The following is a 6,000-nucleotide window of genomic DNA, read 5'->3' as shown; positions in this document are numbered from 1 at the left end:
ATTGCCGATGCCGTAAATTAATATGCTAATTCCACCTGCCAATGGTTAGGGTTTCTGAGGTCTGAAATCTGGGTGCTGGCCATGTCAATGCTCCCGCTCCTGGCTAGCGTAGCCTAGCCTCAGCCAATCGAATTCCAAAGAGGCATTCACATTTTCAAACTTCAAGTGCGACTGCAACTTCAAGAAGCAATCCAATTAATCGGCTTCAAAATCAAGCTTTCCACGAACTGCCAATTATTACACAATGCCGGGCGTCAAGGCTGGTGGCGAAAGCTAGATCTCCTGATCTCTAGACTCCGTGTTCTCTGCACCCCACACAGTCTATACACACTCAACGAAATATTACATCTTTATATGAACCAAATCTTTACACTTGATATATATTTCACATTATTATTGGAAATCGAAAGAGAAAACGGATAATTAGCAGTGGAGCAAGTCCCATTCGGGGAACCTTCCAAAGTAAAGATTTTTAACATTAAAGCCAAAAGTTTACGGTCTGGACCAAACAATACTATTTGAGTTATTGATCAAGTTGATGATCTAATTTTTTCCTGTGCAGTCATCATCAGCATCATCTTACTCGCTGGCCATGTGGCCATGCAAATTGGCGCGGCTGTCAAGTTGATTTGTCATCTTTCAACTCTGACAGGACGTGAGCTGCATGTAATTGCCAATGGTCGACAAGGACCATGAGGAGCCGAGAAGCCAAGTAACTGAGAATCCAAGCTACTAAGCCAATCTGGCCAAGAAGGGCTCCACTCGACGTTGACAGACGTTGGCAGGCCAAGCAAATTGGCGCAACACGCTCAACGCTTCTCGGCAATTTGCATTTGCATCTGCTGATTTGGCTGCAGCTTCTGTTTTCCACATCCACATTCAATCCAGTGTCGGTGTCGCATATCCAATATCCAATATCCATATCGATGTCTACGGTCATGGCCATCACATCACATTGTCCTGTAGTTGCAATTAACGATTATGGGCACTGGCATTCCGATTGTTTTATAATATTGTGTTGATTTATGAATCTTCAGCAGCTTGCCGTTTTCTTAGCACGGACCTCAATCTTTTTCTGCGCCAATCGACTAATTGGTTGTACATGCGAGAGAGCACTGCACTGCACTCGTATAACGCAGCTGCTGAAGTGATATATCTGTCCGAGTAAATGAATAGAAGGATAGCACACTCAGCGAGCTCGACTGTTTGATACCCTAGATGTACCTATGTACATATAGTATGAAATGTTTAGCCTGGTAACTGGTAACTTTGAAGCACGGCTTTCCAACACTTCCATACATAGTGGGTTACAATGTAAGCAATACTCAATTATACCCCCATTTTAAACAGTATTATCGTTAGAAACGTGATTAAAGCTGTGTACAGATGCTCGACACTATGCTTCGGCTGCCTTTCGGCGTGTGTTTTCCCCCACTTAATTGGTATGATATTCGTAGCAAAACAGAGCACACAACTGGCAGAACGTGGTGGGCATTTAAAAGTCTAACGATTGAGCACTAATGACCAGTCGATATAGGGCCACGGATTGTAAAAGGGATTTGGCTAGGAATAGGGACCGCGGTGGTACCCAGTGCAACCCACACCCACGCCCAAGTTCTAGTTTCGCTCCCAAGGAACACACCAGACTAGACTCCCCTAGATCAAGCGAAGCCAAGCCTCCCGATTCCGCAACGGATCCTACGACTTTTGGGCTGCAACCGAGCATTGCATCTAACGAATGTCGCAGACAACAACTGGCAAACATCATCTTGATAATTGCCGAAAACGAAACCCCTGTTCACTGAACAGAAGTGCGGTCCCATCCTGGTCTCCGGCTTTACCTTTTGGTGGTCTGCTTAACAGGCTGCCAGGCCTGCCACGCCCACCGCTTTAAGTGGAGTCCAACCCGGTGAGGAATACATGAATTTTAAGGGCCTTACATGTCGATTTTGGACGATTGTCGAGATTAGTGGATGTTTGCTGCTGGGGAAGGCGAGGCGAATGGAAAATAGGAGAAATAGGAAAAGGGCAACGGCAGCTGGCAAATCCGCGACTGACTTGGTTAGAAGGACAGAGTGTCAGATTAGCTCCAGCAGCAAATCTCAATTCCATTCTCTTGTGCAGTCCAGTATTTCCCATAATCAGCATTCAGCAACCTTTAATGCACAGTTTGTTGGTGGCATTTGCATAATCAAGGTAGCTCTTAATAAGATTGCAAGATGTTTTTTTGCTTTAGTTAGTTTGTAGTAAGTAAGCTTAAACTGACAAAAGGCAAGCATGAAATTTCATTAGAATAAAAATTATATGCTTAAATAATGACTACTTATTAGAAAAGAAAAATGTCTTAATTGGGGTTATGCTTAAACTTCTCGTCACAGGTGAATTTATATGTAATTTAATCTTCCAGAGTACCTAATAAACAATAGTTGAGTAGAAATTCAATGACCCGTTCTTTATGAAGCCCGTTGGAAAAATAGTTTTCCCTTGTATTTGATAATCGATATAAGGCAATATTTCAAAGCTTCCATCTACAAATTGATCCAAGGAATTCCCCTTTGCTGCAGTCGAGGTCAGCTGACCGTACTCAATTTCCTTGCAACCGAATGATGAGTTCCGTCCAATCCGGCCCAACCCGTTGGCAAATGTGTCAAAGGTGACAGAAGAAGCAGCGGCAGCAGAAATCAATCAGAGATGAGCTAACAGTAAACGGAAAATGGCATCTGGCCACTTGGCAGCACAATCAGCATTCCCTCCGCTTTCATTCAAATCAATTTGTGCAGCGAACTGGCTACAGAGTGCAATTTGCAGGCGGTCAATGCACTTGGCCAAACAGCTGGCCAATGGCGAATGGCCAATGGCCAGAATCCAGAATGCAGAATGCAGAAGGCTGGTTCCCGTAAATTGTTTTCAGCTTACAACACACAGGGAACTGAGAACAATCAGCATTGTGGTCAATGCCGTTCCCGAGTGGTGTTAATTTTTCCACAACTAATTCTTGGCATTAGCCGCAGAAGTCATAACCCAGGAAGCAATCGGCCATCGGTTGGATAATACATATATGCATATGGCTATATTTGCTTGGCATCTGCAGGCAATCAGCTTGATTAGACGGAAGAGGCGGTTGCAATCTAGCCCTTAACAGCACTCCTGGGAACTTGTCATTTGCGGATCGCTCCCTGAAGATATAACTCGGGGAAGTATCTGAGCCATTCCCGATAAAGTTGACACAAATTGTGGCCACGACTGCTTGGACTGCCAGAAGATCACTCACTCTATTACTTCGAGGAAGCTTTTTGCCGTTTTCAATTTGACAGATTAATGATCGGCGCATTTTCCGCACATCAGCGATAGATCGATTTCACATTAATTTCATTCGATCCGGGCGAATTAAAAACCAACAAAATCGAAATACAGCTGCATAATGGCCGTGGAGATCGACGGGTCGATCGCAGATGAAATATTAAATTTAAAACAGAGCAATTAAAAAGCCAATTTGCCACAAGTGCATGAGACTTCGCATGACTTTAATAAATGGTGCACATGCCAAATTGTAGTTAGTTGTGATGGGGCTCCTCAGCTGCCACCATAAAAGCATTTATAAGCCTCATTATGAAGACCAGAATTTCTTGTCATTGAGCCCCGACGAGCGTTTCTAGACTTTCACCGCGTGCGCTTAGAATGTTCGACAGCCCAGAATTCTCCATTGGCGAGGTAGTTGTTGAAGTAGAAGTCAGGGGGTAGGTGCGATGGATGTTTGGATGTACGCTGTACTTGTACCACTTGTCAGTCTGCACAGGCCAACTGCGATTTTGTTGTTGCCATAATTCGATGTTGATTTTTCGCTGCTCAAAGTGGGCTAAGACGCATTGTGCCAGGCTGCTCAGCGGCAGCTTTGAAGTGGCCAAAAGAAATGAACGAACGAAAAGCGAGAGCCAACAATAACTCGCGAAACGCAGCAAGTGCGTTCCGGCCAAGTTTGTGCCCTCAGTCTTTTGTTTCGGCAGCGCGCTTTAGTCAAGGCATGCTTAGTGCTTGCTCGCTCACAAGACAAACAAATTATGGACTGACCAAGAAATCTAGTTCTGAATGGATTTTATTTTTTCAAATCGCGCACAATTCAATTTTGTATTTAATATAGTATTTATGTCCATTTTTAAATATTTTTATCTGAATTTTTGGATCCGATTTGGCTGTCTCCCTCTGCATTGCATTGCCTTCACCAAGTTGACCCAGTGACTCGGGCAGCCCTGAGCGCCAACTGCACCACCATTGTGGTGCCCTTGCGGCACCAGTGGTTCCGCTGGTCCGTCGGCCAAGTGAGTGACAGCCATCACACTGAGCTGAAATACTCGAACACTGGGATACCGAGTGGCCCACACACTTGCCGCATTTTCTCTTTTGCTGGAATCGTTTTCATTTTCACGGACCAGCTAGTTGGTTTCGTTTTTGTTTCGCTTTTGGGTTGAAAAGTCAACACAAGTGGCATTGAAAAGTGTCTGGGCCGGCGCACTTAATGATGCCTCTTCGCCTGGAGTTCTCACAGTCTCTGGAGAATCTACGCGGGAATGGAAATTGGGTTCGGGGAATGCTTTATTTGTGAGTGACAAATTGCTACCGCCGAGTGAAACTTAATACGGCAGATCAGGGCTTTAAGGCCCGAGTGTCCAAGTCAAAGATGGCACTCCCACTCCGTGTCCAACTCCCACCATCGGCTCCTTCTCCCTCCAGCTCGCAGTTTGCAATCTGGCGGTGCAATCTGACGCACGTTGCATGCATTAAGCTATAAATTGCAAATGTTTTATTCCGCCGCCCCTGCCCCTATGCTTTGTTTTTGGGCGGCCGAAGGCATTGAAAATTGAATTGTTTGTTGTTGCTAGCTCACGAAGGCCGACGGCGACACGCCCACCTTGCGTTACCCAGTCTCATTAGCGAATATCGTGTTCGGTTATTTGCCCAGCGATGAATGCGGTAAGATCCAGGCGGAGATTGCAGATTGCCCTGGCCGGCAGCAGGATCGCCTTCCATTCGCATCCTCATCCTCGGCTAGGAAAATTAATGTTCGCACATTAAGTTAAATGATTGCGAATATTAGGAAATATTGGCCCGGCCAAGTGCAGTGGCATCCGACGGATGTGGGGGATGGGGCCAAAGGGAGCTCGGGTGCGGAGTAGAAGTAATAAATTAGTCCTGGCCTTGGCGGCTGTTATGTCATTATGTCTCATTAGCACTTTGCCCAGATATTTTTGCGCCCCGCAAATTAAAATAAAGATCAACACCCTGGCTAACGTTTGAGTCGAAAAGCGTAGTTTGAGTCCAATGGGAAAACCCGTTTGCCAGCCCGATCGCAAAGACAAAAGGAAATGCTGCTCGAGTGAAAAGCGTTCGAGTGCTCTGTGTTTGCTCCAAAAGCTAAATCGGTATTCGGTTCGGGTTCTTCGGCAGATCGCTGGCAATTCGCTTGGAAATTTAATGAAAGCCTTGTCCGAAGAAGAAGATCTCCCGCAACGCCTTCACTTTTGATTTTCCTGGCAAATTGCGGGCTGCAAGCAGCTGTTGCACTTTGTGAAAATCAGCATAAAACCTCCTACATTTCACTTCACTGTCAACACGATTTTTTTGCGGGCGCCCGAGGAGCGGACAGACCGTTCATTTGTTCAATCTCTCAGTGCCTCAAATGCCCAGTTCCTATTCAAATGGGATTTTCACTTTTCATATGCCAAAAACCTCCGTTCGCGACCTGCTGAACTTTTCCCGGGCAGAAAAGCCCGTCAGGCACACGGAACAAAGAAAACTGATATGGGTCAGGCACAGGTACAACATCATTCCATTATTTGAATGTCCGACATCGGCTACCGTTGCCCGGACGTGGACTTGGACCTGAGACTCGGGATCGGAATCCCGGCCTGTAGCCCCTTGTTATTTACCCATTCCGTTGTCGTCGTTGGATGTCAATGTTGGCTGTCAGTTTTGCGCTGCCGCCTGACAGGCCAACAAGCTGAG

General features: G+C 45.8%; 2 long non-coding RNA genes across 2 annotated transcripts; both read right to left on the bottom strand.

The window, feature by feature from the left end:
- Positions 1–421: 421 nt before the first annotated feature.
- Positions 422–1,119, bottom strand: lncRNA:CR45555 (long non-coding RNA:CR45555). Its single transcript, NR_125305.1, has one exon. It is a non-coding gene; the product is annotated as a long non-coding RNA:CR45555 (long non-coding RNA).
- A 3,062-nt stretch (positions 1,120–4,181) lies between these two features.
- On the bottom strand, positions 4,182–5,057 carry lncRNA:CR45554 (long non-coding RNA:CR45554). The gene has a single exon (NR_125304.1). It is a non-coding gene; the product is annotated as a long non-coding RNA:CR45554 (long non-coding RNA).
- Positions 5,058–6,000: the final 943 nt, after the last annotated feature.

This window comes from Drosophila melanogaster, chromosome 3R (genome assembly GCF_000001215.4).
Source record: "Drosophila melanogaster chromosome 3R".
Lineage (NCBI taxonomy): Eukaryota > Metazoa > Arthropoda > Insecta > Diptera > Drosophilidae > Drosophila > Drosophila melanogaster.
The sequence above is the reverse complement of the archived record's forward strand: the minus strand, read 5'-3'. Positions and strand labels throughout refer to the sequence as shown.